This window comes from Meleagris gallopavo, chromosome 13 (genome assembly GCF_000146605.3).
Source record: "Meleagris gallopavo isolate NT-WF06-2002-E0010 breed Aviagen turkey brand Nicholas breeding stock chromosome 13, Turkey_5.1, whole genome shotgun sequence".
NCBI classification, from domain to species: domain Eukaryota; kingdom Metazoa; phylum Chordata; class Aves; order Galliformes; family Phasianidae; genus Meleagris; species Meleagris gallopavo.
In genome coordinates, this window is record NC_015023.2 from 5,231,675 (window position 1) to 5,243,315 (window position 11,641).

The 11,641-nt window shown below is 39.1% G+C and overlaps 1 long non-coding RNA gene across 1 annotated transcript; it reads right to left on the reverse strand.

The window, feature by feature from the left end:
• Positions 1–1,139: 1,139 nt before the first annotated feature.
• On the reverse strand, positions 1,140–2,817 carry LOC104912938. The gene is made up of 2 exons (XR_795023.3): positions 2,707–2,817; positions 1,140–1,197 (listed from the first exon to the last, which is right to left on the reverse strand). It is a non-coding gene; the product is annotated as an uncharacterized LOC104912938 (long non-coding RNA).
• Positions 2,818–11,641: the final 8,824 nt, after the last annotated feature.

An 11,641-nucleotide genomic window follows, 5' to 3' on the forward strand; every position in this document is an offset into this window, starting at 1 on the left:
AAACCTAAGACTGTCATTCTGTTTTGTGTCTTCTTGGAGGGCTGTGTCCCATAGCTCAGTAGGGTAAACAGGAAAATACAACTTTTGAGGTTCTATGATTAATTGTACTTTGTTGATATCTTTGACTGGAATGCATTAGTTGCACTGTAGGATACAAAGTATATTAAAAAAAAAAAAAAAAAAACTAAAAAACAACATATTCAAATACTCTGGGATTCTTCTGACACAACAGAAGTTTAGGGCGTCTGAGGCTTCATACATGGTCTGGGACTCTGCACATGCACTCACCCCAGGCCATGTGCTTATGGAGTGCTGAATAGAAGCTGATGAGCAATCATGGCCAAGAGTGGGGGCTGATACATAATCCAGAGGTAGATGGAGAGCAGGCACAAGCCAGTAGAGCAGATAATAATATATATGCAATGTTCTTGGTTTTCAGGAATTTAGATGGGAAGTTGTTCTCATACATACCATTTCAGGAAAAATATCATGTACACTGCATTTACGTATTTACAGAGCTTATATTAAAAACGTATATTTGCAATGATCATTGCATTTGAATGTTGCAAATATTTTAGGCCTACTTAGCTAATGCAAATTATTTGAAGTATGTGATGTCTTGAATTTAAAAAAAAAAAGGTTTTACACGTATTTCTGAAATATTATGCAAGGCCGATTTCCTTTCAGTCACTCCAGAAGCACAGGACCGAGGCTCAGCATTCTGAGAACTCCTATGATGTCCCTGAATTTGAAAATCACTACAAGAAAAAGATTGAGGAAAAATTCAAATGTATCCCTAGCAACTCTTACATGGCAGTAGGTACGGTGTAGCTGAAGTATTTGGAAATAAGGTAGGAAAGGATTTGTGGAGTTAAGAGCAACTTCTCAATTTTGGTAACTGTGTATTTTATGTTTTACTTTTCCTGTGAGCCACACTATGAATTCTCCCCCTACAGCTTTGACCTAGGCCATCTCCCATTGGACTTTTTAATCATATAAAACAAGATGAGGATATTTCAGCACTGTACGTATTGTAACTGCTTTAGTTGATTCTGTTGCACATAGGAGCAACTGGAACGGATGCTTACCTAAGCTGTTACCTCCACAACCCTGCAAGATCCGTCTCGCTCGCTTTTTTGCATCTTCTGGAAAACTTGGGCTGTCCAACAGGTTTGGGTATGTGCACAATGCCACTACCTAGAGTGCCAAGAAAGCTGTAAATTGGCCACTGCTCAACGGTTATTCCAAGTTGGTAATGTTTCTGTGAACTTTCTTTGGGCAGGAGGATCACAAATAGTAGGTAATTTAAAACAAAGGTTATTGATGAAAGGTTTGCAGTTTTTTCTTTAAAGGTAGTGCTTGCAGAAGTGTAGAGATTTTTATCAGGTTCCAAGTTCTGCTGATAAAAGCAGTTATAGAGTTGTTAACTATTTGTATTAAGGCTGGTAAACACTGGAGTCCAGGTAAGCTATGCGTAGTGCAAACACAGTAAAACAGTTAATGATACAGAAGGGGAAGTGTCTAAATAGGTCTGTCCTCCACTCTTTGTGTATTATTAGCCCACTCAATTGACAAGAGATAAAGGGTTTAGATATAGAGCAGAACTGAAAAATATAATCAGAATTTTAAATCCCAGTAGCATCTCCGATAATTCTTGCCTAAGAGAACTCATTACCAATTAGAATTTGTGAAAATATTTAATTAAAATAAAAAAGTGGTGATATGGAACATAGGAAAAGTAGAAACATAACCTAACAGAACTAAGTTTATGAAGAAATGTAAGGCACAAAGATTCTGAAGGCTTTGCTTGAGATCAGCTTTGATTTGCTCTCTCATTTCTAGGTTAACATATTGTCAAATGGATAGGCTGTTACCATCTTATGGGAAGGTGACTAAATAAACTTGAGCACATAAGTCATGGGGAGAAAGGATTTCACATCTACACAGCATTTTATTTAATAACATTGGTAGATCTTAAATTAACTTGAAAGAAGCTTGGGGCTTTCTAGTTAGTAGGTATTTGTTGTATAGCTCAATTTTATTATTTCAGCATGTAGATACCCAGAATGATGCAGCTTCAATTTGGCCTGTAACTCTCTAAATTTGAATTATGATAGGCTCAGGATTTTGTGTGTGAATAAGGGATGTTTTAGTATATTATTATATATAGTATACTATTTTTACTAGCTATTTATTTAAATAGTATAAAAATACATTTATTAAATAATATAGCAATATAAAATGTAAATAGTTTTAAAATGGTATGTACTTAAATAGCATAATAGTTATGATTGTTTTTCAGCATGCTGCTGTAAAATCAGCAACTGGGTGCACCCAGCTGCATGCAAATCTTTCTTCACCTGACAGTATACTTTAAGGCATTTGCTTTTTTCCTTAAGGACAACCACTTTCTTTTTTGAAGTGCATTGCTGATAATGAATGTGCTGACTCCTAATAAAGGAGAAGTGGCAGGGGAAAGGATGGATGGGGAATAATCTGAAGAGTAAGAAAAGCTACTGTGTTAAGAGAAAATAGAGCAAGCAAGTTACAGGACCTTAGGCTGAAATCACAATTTGTAACTTGTTATGGCAGACTATTCTGTCTGTAAGTGCAACTGAGGAATCACTCATACTAATACATAAATCAAATGGCTGTTAAGTATCATAACATAATCAAAGAAGCAAGAATAATATTTTATAATCTTACCTGACGAAGGAAGGTGATTGGCCTCTGTCCCATTGCATGTGCATCTCCAATGTTGGCTTTAATTACTTCAGTAAAAGGTTTTTTGATTCCCTAGAAGGGGATAATTCACAACGTACTGTTAGGGCTGAAACAGCCGATATAGCCTTGTTCTTTGGTTGTAACTAAACAGCGTGTGGTCTCAGAAAAGAGAAGTTTAATATAAAGCTTAGTGCATTTCTTATTAAGTACTACCAGTAGATCTTAAATGCTGTCTGTGACACATTCTAGAGCAAAAGAGTAGACTACTAATTTTCATTTTCTGCTGCCTACAAAAAAGAGTTTGGTTTGCGTGGAAACCATATGTGTGAGCTGGAAAAAGATGAAAGGAAGGCATTTTGAATTAGCAGTAATAGAACAGCTTGTTTGATACACCTGCAGGAGGAAGGGCTCAGTCATGAAGCTACAAAGACTTGAGAACCTCTGAATTGAGAACATCTGAAAAATCCACCAATAAGAGAAACTGAAGACATTTAGTACTATTTTGAGTTGGCCTATACACACCTTACTACTTTATTTTCTGAATATTTAGAATAAATATGCATTATGTTATGACCCCACTTTACCATGTACAGCTGTTCCATGGAGCCCACAGTAGTGAGGCTCCATATGATAAACAGCAAAAGTGCTAAATAATCACCATGAATATTGAAAAGCTTACTAATCTCTGAAATCTGAACAGGCAGATGCTTTTCCTGTGAGGAACTGAATGCATCATGAGAATAGAGGGAAAGCAGTTGAACAGTGTTGGTTAGCAATCAGCTCTTTAGAAAAGGACAAAGTTAGGGGAAAAAAGGTAAGGAGCTGGACTGGCAAAAAAAAAAATACAGTTTTTAAGTAAGAAAAATGATAACTCAAGTGTGAGAGATGTAGGGAAGCCTTCAAGCTGTTACAGGATTTTCATGTGGACTAATGAACTGCAAGTTTATACTGATTAGTTTTCTGTACTGAATCATTTGTAACAACCTGCCCTGTTTGGGCTGAGCTCACAAAGCCCATTCCTCGCCCATGTACATACAGCGAGTTATGGGTTTGCATATGGCTGGCAAGGCTTAACTAGTTACTTGTTTCCTACCATGGGTGACGTGCTAAGATACTGATGACTAAAATGATAGAATTGGCCAGTAAGTTCCTAGGTATGCAAAGATTTGGAGCCTTACAGCTACATACTGTGGCTACAGGTTATTCTAGATAATGTGGTTTCAATTCCCCCTACAGTTCCAGTTCAAGGCTTACACAACCAATCCCATTTACATTTTTCTTCTGAATTTAAATTGGTAACTAGAAATGGCATCAAGACAAGGCAGTGGAACTTAGATGATCCTGATTTAGTACAGTTAAAACACTTTCCGTGGCCTTAAAATTGGCAGGAATTGTTTTTAAAGGTTTCACTTAAAGTAATTGAAAGTGATACACTGACCCCACCATGTTGTCTACTTTTATGTTTGCTGGTATAAATGAGCACCTAAATAAGGGTTGCATTTCAATTTTATATAATGAATTAGGAATAGAGATATCTGATAAAGATTACAGGTATTTGAGGCTGGAGTTTAGCAATTTCTCAGCGTTACAAACAGTTAGAAATAAGTTGGGGATTGCTGATAGCAGATACCATCCAGATCATTGCTGGTGCCAAACTCAGTGTTCATGCTGTCACTGCCTTTGAGCTCCAATTACAAGAATATAATCATCACCTGCTCCTTAAAACTTACCTTACTCTTTCTACTAAATTGATTGATATGGAGAAAACAGCAAAACATATGTAAGTTATCTTACTGGAAAATCTTAGTGGAGATAGAACAGCTGGATTGTACGGACTGTTCCTGCACACCTGCTCAATGTATGTCATTCTATTGAATAACTTGTATTTCTTGGCCTCAGCTGCAGAGCATTACTTTTTTTTTTTCTTTCATGAGATGCTTTTAAATAACTGGGACATTTGCTTTCCCTGACTGTGAGTTAATGTCAGCAATTGTTTAGAACTGTCTTCTCAATACTCATTATATCTCTTCCGATGAAATCTAGAGGAAAAAGTATTATGACTACATATTTTTCTCTTCACGTATTTCTACTTCTTGATTTCTTGTCTTTCTGTGGAATGAGGGAATATCAGAAGCTGTTCAGGTTGTCTTGATTCATCCAGAACAAAAATTGCTACTTTACAATTTCAGAAAGAAGGCAAAGGAAACAATAACAAGCAAGAACTATTGAAGGCTAATGAGCCAAAGTTTCAAAGCAAGGATATCAGAAGCTGCCATCAAGTCTAGACAGGGTTCAAGACTGCACATGAGTTCAAGGTGGAGATCTAGTCAAAGCCTTACACAGAGAGGTATTAGTCACAAGTCTTTTAAGTCAAGGTTTATCTATGGTTATGGTGTTAGTGTGCATGGTGACCTCAGGAAAGATTACTGTCAAGTACTTCTCAGAAAGTCTGTATTAATATCCATACGTAAGGAGATGCAAATGTAGTGTTGGTAAACTCAACATCAGGCTGTGGAATACGAGGAAAAGCGCTGCAACATAACATTTGTTGGGGCAAGGTTTATTTTATTGCAGGAGGCTAAACAGTCTTCAGCCATGTCAGAAACCTGTCTGTGCTGGGAAAATGTAAGTCCCTGGTAAGCCAAGGAACATTCAGGGAGAGCAGAAACTGGTCTATTGTCTCTCTCTGTATATAAATATATGTATATTTATACATATGTAAATATAATATATATATATATATGTAATACATATAGTTATATATTTATATTTATTTATACATGTAGCATTCATTTGTAATTTAGTAGGGGCAGGCTTTCAAGGTGTGTTGTGGAGGCAGTCTGGCTGGATTTGGCAGGATTGCAACTGGCCTGTACTTGTGGGGTTAAGTAGGCAGAGATTTGGAAAAGTGAAGCTTGCAGAACAGGAGCTGTAATAACAAACTGTGGAGCAGTAAGTAGCAATCTGATACTCATGCCTACTGATGAGGGTATGAACCACGGCAAGGAGAAAATCCAGCCTCCAGTCCTACAAAACATCCAGTGCTACCACCTTCTGCCTTCAGTGGCTCCTCACCCTGTCCTGACAACATTGCATCTTCTGAACAAAGCCAATCTTCTGCCATTCTACTGAAATTGTTGGCAAGGGGACTGATTATGGTAGTCATCTTTTTTCTTTTAAAGCTAAAGAAACCATCTTGCACTTTCAAATTCAGATGTAAAGCAGAGCATGTAAAAATAATTCAATATTTTTCAGTTGCTGCCTTTATGATAATGACAAGTTTTAAAGAGAAGAAATGAGTCTTTCCACTACACTCTTTAGAAATAAGTTCCTTCAGTTATTTCTGTTAATCTCATTTTCTTAAAGCAACTGCAGTTTTTCTGGGAGGTTACAGAAAAGTTTCTGGAACTCAGAGAAGGTCAGGCAGGATCATTCTAACTGTATCGGTGTTCTCAGTATCACACCATGTTGAGACAAAGGCTTTTCATTGTATCAACCAGAATTAACTGGTGCCAACTTCATGCAGTAAAACAGATCTGGAGAAGCTTCCTTTTCCCCTACGTATTCCTGTGACCTCGAGAAACAAAGCTAGGAGGAGAAAAATATGAAACGAAGAACAAACTCATGGGGAGCAAGTCACCATGCAAGAAGTGTTGGGTGAATTATTTGATTAAAGAAGTGGTATGATGCCGGAACATTCAGTATCACAACTAGTAAGAAGCTGAAGCACTACCACTGGTATGTGTTGCAGGAGTTTTAGCATGCCTAAGAGGTTCCTTTTACAATGGTGCCATCAAAGAATGCTGGGAAATTGTGAGATTAGCACTGTGCCCAGAAAGAGCAAAGAATGGCACAAACAAATGTACAGCTATGTTTGCTCAAGTCTTAAGCAAATTTCAGGGGAGAAGCCTCAGTCTGAACACAGGCTTGTGTGGTTTGAATTTGATTGAAACTAAACTAGAATGGAACTGGAAAGGGTGAAAATGTGAGGTGTTTTTAATCCCAGAAGAGCAGTGTGGTGCTTCAGCTGTTTTAGAATTTCAGAATTTGTTTGCTTTGGGCTGTTTTTCATTTATTTCCATTGGCAATTTTTTGTGCCCCCTCCTGATGGTTATCAGGCAATAACACCACACTATAGAACCCTTATCCTTAGCACAGGCCAAGCCTGGTTTTGCTGTGACTTGCACAAACAAGCTGTATAATAAGAGAGCTGGCACAGCCAAACATTTCAGCATAATTTAGATATACTCAGTAGTAGCCAAGTGCTTTTTTAGCTCTCAGAGGGCCAAGAAAGCACTGGCCAGAGGCCCTTAACTAATAGAGACTTAGGTCTGAATTAGCATTCCAATCTATTTATTAAAACAGCTCACGGCAGAAAAAACCCTGACCTGCTTACCACAGAGTGAGGCTTTGTGTTACGCGTGTGTAATTCATGCTGACAAGGACTGCTGTTGGAGGGAAGGAGAAGGCAAATTTTGAATTTTGACTTGAAATGGCAGCAGTGACTTGCATGCTTCTTACTATTGGATGAGGAAAACAGCATGGCTGATGATTAACTGGCAGGTGTGAATCAAACATTACAGATCAGGAATTGTCCTTATGTTACTTTTGTCTTTTACATTGTTCACAGTGCATTTGCATTCAGAAATCTTGTCTACGTCTAGTCTAGTAAAATCCTAGATTTGAATGTGACTGTATTTAACATAACTAAAATAATACTTATTAGGAGGAAGTTAGACACTAGGATCCTCTCAAATTGAAGACCTACTGGGGAAAAAAAGACTATTTTGGAATCAATTTTGATATCATACCTGAAAATATCAAATCTTGACTGTGGATCTTGTGGACTGCGTGCATCTGAACATACAGTTTTGGTAATCATATTCTCAAGATCTTCCTCTTTATCTGCAGTAGTTTTCCCCCTTATTAATAGCATGGGTTTTACTGTGGATTTGTTCTAGTACACAACGTGTACCACAGATGAGGAGCAACAGTTCTACCTTAGTGAGGTCACAAGCTCTTGCCTGGGAGATACTTTCTTGGTGTGTACACAGTCACGTATTCAAAGCAGGAAATTACAGGGTGGTAATTTAAGCTTAGCACCTCTTGTTGCTGGGTGTACCAGTCCATCTTGCATCCTGTTCTTAGCATGTCAAATTGTATTTCTGTATGTCATCGCCATAACTGTTTTATCTTTCCACAACTCGCAGGGACACAGTCAATTCCCATTTACAATTAAGGCTGGATTCTGAGTCAGAAATCTTTCTATTCAGTTTAAAAGCCTGAAAAATTAGTTGATTAAAAACAGAACAGACTTAAGTGTCTAGAGACTGTACATTGCCACAACATGCAAGTAGTTTCAGACCCAGTGGTGGAATATGAAATCCTCCTACACTGATCTGAAAGAACTTTCTACATGCTACCAACGTGTCTGCATACCACCTCTCTGCCCCTACGTTTCTAAGTAACGTGGGTGTTTTGAATAGAGACCTAATGTTGCAGTGACTTGCAGTAAGCCAGTTTAGTTTCCAGTGTTATGCGAGTTGACTTGTGGATCCTAAAATGTTATTTAGTATGCATGTGCTTTGTAAGGACGTTTAAGCCCACTTAACTTGATATCAAATGAGTTATGTGAAACCTAAGCAGGAAATTGGAAAACAGGAGAGTTTTAAGTGAGAGTGATAGGAAGATATTTTCCATAACAAGGTCAGTTAAAATTAGCACTAATGCAAAATAACGAATTGGGTATGTTTCCTGCCTATCTGAAGATAAAGCTTGTTATTACTTATTATGTAGAGAGAAGGGCTCAGTCCTGAGATTACATTATTCTTGCATGGTCTTCAATTACATTTCAGACTAGAAATTTTAGCCTGAGCATGAAGTCAATACTTGATATGCTGGCCATCTGTCAGCAAATTTCAAAAACAAGTGATAGACAAAAGATCATACTTGTTGGAGTTCTATTGAGAGAATAATCATTTAGTAAAACGTGCCTGTGCTTGAGCTTGCTTTGTAAAAATTTTCAGCAACACCAAGAAAATGGCTGAAAGTTCTGTGTCACATCAGTAAGCCAGCATCAGCTGGTTATTACCATCAGCAAAGGGGAGGAGAAATAAGTCTTTCGCTTTTGAAGCACGATGCTTTTTCAAAATTGTAAAATATATATATATTAAAGGAAAGTGTTTGAGTAAGTGATTTTTTGCATAAAGATTTCCAGCTGAACAGACTTAACTTAGATGGAAACCTTTAATTTTCCACTTCAACCAATACAGATCATAGGTCAACAAAACTTATGAGATCTAAGTACAGCATGCCTCATCTGCGCTCCTGAGCAATGGATCTTATCCTGCTTGAGTAATGCATTCTGACTTGAGACTTACACTGGCCTGATCCTGAGCACATTAACAAAGAGGCTGAAATTAATGCCTCCTTTTTACTTGCTTTCTCTTTTTAAGAACTATCCCTTAAATTGCCCAGGGACTTCTCAAGTAATGTTTTATTCCTTGTTTCCATGTGCACTGTGGAGTTAAAGCTCCTAATTGGAATCCTTTGCGGTTAACATACAAAAGAAGCAAATGCCAGAAAGAATAACAGAGGAACAGCTATTCAGAATGTGAGTCGACAGGACAAAACTCAAAGAGGAAAGCTTTTGCTGTGCAAACAGCTTCAAGTAACTATTTTGTAGTCTGCATAGCAAGCTATATGAGTTACACAAGTATAAAGTCTGAATTGCCCAAGTTTAAACAGAGGGGCCTCTATTGTCTGATTAGACTATGCCTGCATTGAAGATGCTTTTAGCTTTTTTAGAAACAAAATCTCTAGAGGCATCTTCTACAGAATAGGGCAAATACGGATTTACAAGTGGAGGTACCATTGCTTCTCACTGCCTCGTCTTTCTCCCACACCATACTATGGAGCCCGGCTTTCCTTCTTGTGCGAAGCTCCTCCCCCATTGTAAGTGGCGGAGCAGCTACAGGATCTTGCTTTTGGCAGTGAAGAGTAATCGCAGATTGAGAGATGCTGTGGGTCATCATCTCTCTCAGACAACCGCTTCTTCAGTCAGTGCTAGTTCCTCTAGCAGAGGTGCAGTGCTCACTCTGTGATCTCAGGTTGAGAGGAGTGATAAAAGCAGTTGTCCAGTGGTAGTTGGAAGTAAAGTTGTTCAACTGACCTGTTGTCACACGATTGTCAGATTTGGACCAAAAATTAGATATTTGGATAACCTATATTTCAACTACAAGGATGCTAAGTACTACTTCAGGCTGTACAGTTGACTACACAATAATTCTTTAGTTGTTGGTTAAATGATAGAATGAGTAATTGCATTTCTATCAGAAAGGCAAAGAGGAATGATGAACTTGAGCAACACAGAAGAAAGTCTTTCACCTGCTTTCTCAGGTTGCTCAGTGCTCTCTGTGAATGTTCTCCTCCTTCCTTGCCAACAGGTACTTTGTTTGCTTTAGTCATTTTAGAGTGTAGTCATGTGTTTATGAACACTGTTTGCCATTGATAATATCCCAGGGACTGGCTCAAGGAAAAAAAAAAAAAGCTTTTAAATAGAAAATGCCACATACGCAGACAAAAAGCAGCCATAACAAACTTCTAATAAAGCAATTGGTAATTACTTGCCTTTCTATTTTTTAAGAAGTGCACTGAAGATGATTCTCTCTGCCAGTGACTCAGCTTGTAATTGAAGGAAGCAGAGGAGTGGGGAGGAGTTAGGAAGATCACATTGTATTTGTTTTGTTAAGTAATATCTCCTGCTCTGAGATGGATGGTAACATGAAAACAAACACTCAGTGGGAACACTGGAAGGTTTTGTTCCCTGTTCCTGGCGAGTGATCTCATCAGGGAATCCATGAAAAGGCAGCAACACCTTTATAAACAAGTAGTATGGCAGAAATCAAAACATATTTTGAAAAGAACCTTCATCAGCACTCTGATGGCCCAATTCTAAAAAAGATGCATCTACTAATTGAGTTAAACATAAGTAATAGATGTATATAATACATGGTGAGCTGGAAGCATGCATGACCTTCCAAAATCAGAGCAGCCAACTAACACAATGAGCAAAGAAATTAAACAGTCTCTTCAGCATTGCTACGGCACTGTTGTTCAAAACATACACTTATCGTGTTCTTCCTACTGTACCTACAATTACAGATTAGTAAGGCTTGTTAAAGTGGAGAAAATAGGGAATAATCTTTGGAATCATAAGAAGTAACTCTGCCAGATGCTTTACTCAAAGCAGTACTACGTTGATCAGTCCCTGTGCTGGCAGGAGAAGCTGTGATCAGCGCTAGCAAGAAGTCACACCTGAGCTGCTGATTGTTTGTTCGTTCTCTGGAATTATGTCTTAAGATAAGGACTAACAGAAAGATCTGGAGAGCTCAGTGTAAGCACTGAGTGATTTGGATGCTCCGTTCGGTCCGGTTTGGTCCAGGAGCCTCTGGGATTTGTGGCTGCTATGAGTGTCAGCCACCCAGAATCGGGCAGCGCGAGCGGGCATTGGCGCTCGTGTTGGGAAGTGGCTCCTCAAGCACCTCAACTCGGGCAGCTGAAACCGGGGAATGCCGCGTCGGAGGTGTCCACAGGACTCCTGCGTCTGTCCGGCGGTGGGGCGTGCGGAGCCGCGAGGACGGCGGGGGGCGGAGGTGCCCGTCCGGGCGAGGCAGCGCCTTGCGGCCCCGTACCGAGCGCCAAGTGCTCCGGCGGGCGGTCGCTAACCCCGCTCGATAACGCAAAGGACGCGGTATTGCATCAAGAGGTCAAAGTGGCAGAAGAGATGTAAATACCGCTTTATGAGGGGATACTGTATGCGCTTTACGCAACCCACGGCACGAGCAAACAGGAGACGGCGGCGGCTTTCAGTCTCTTGTGCCTCTCCCACCCCCTCGAGAAGGGCCGGGGGAGGGCA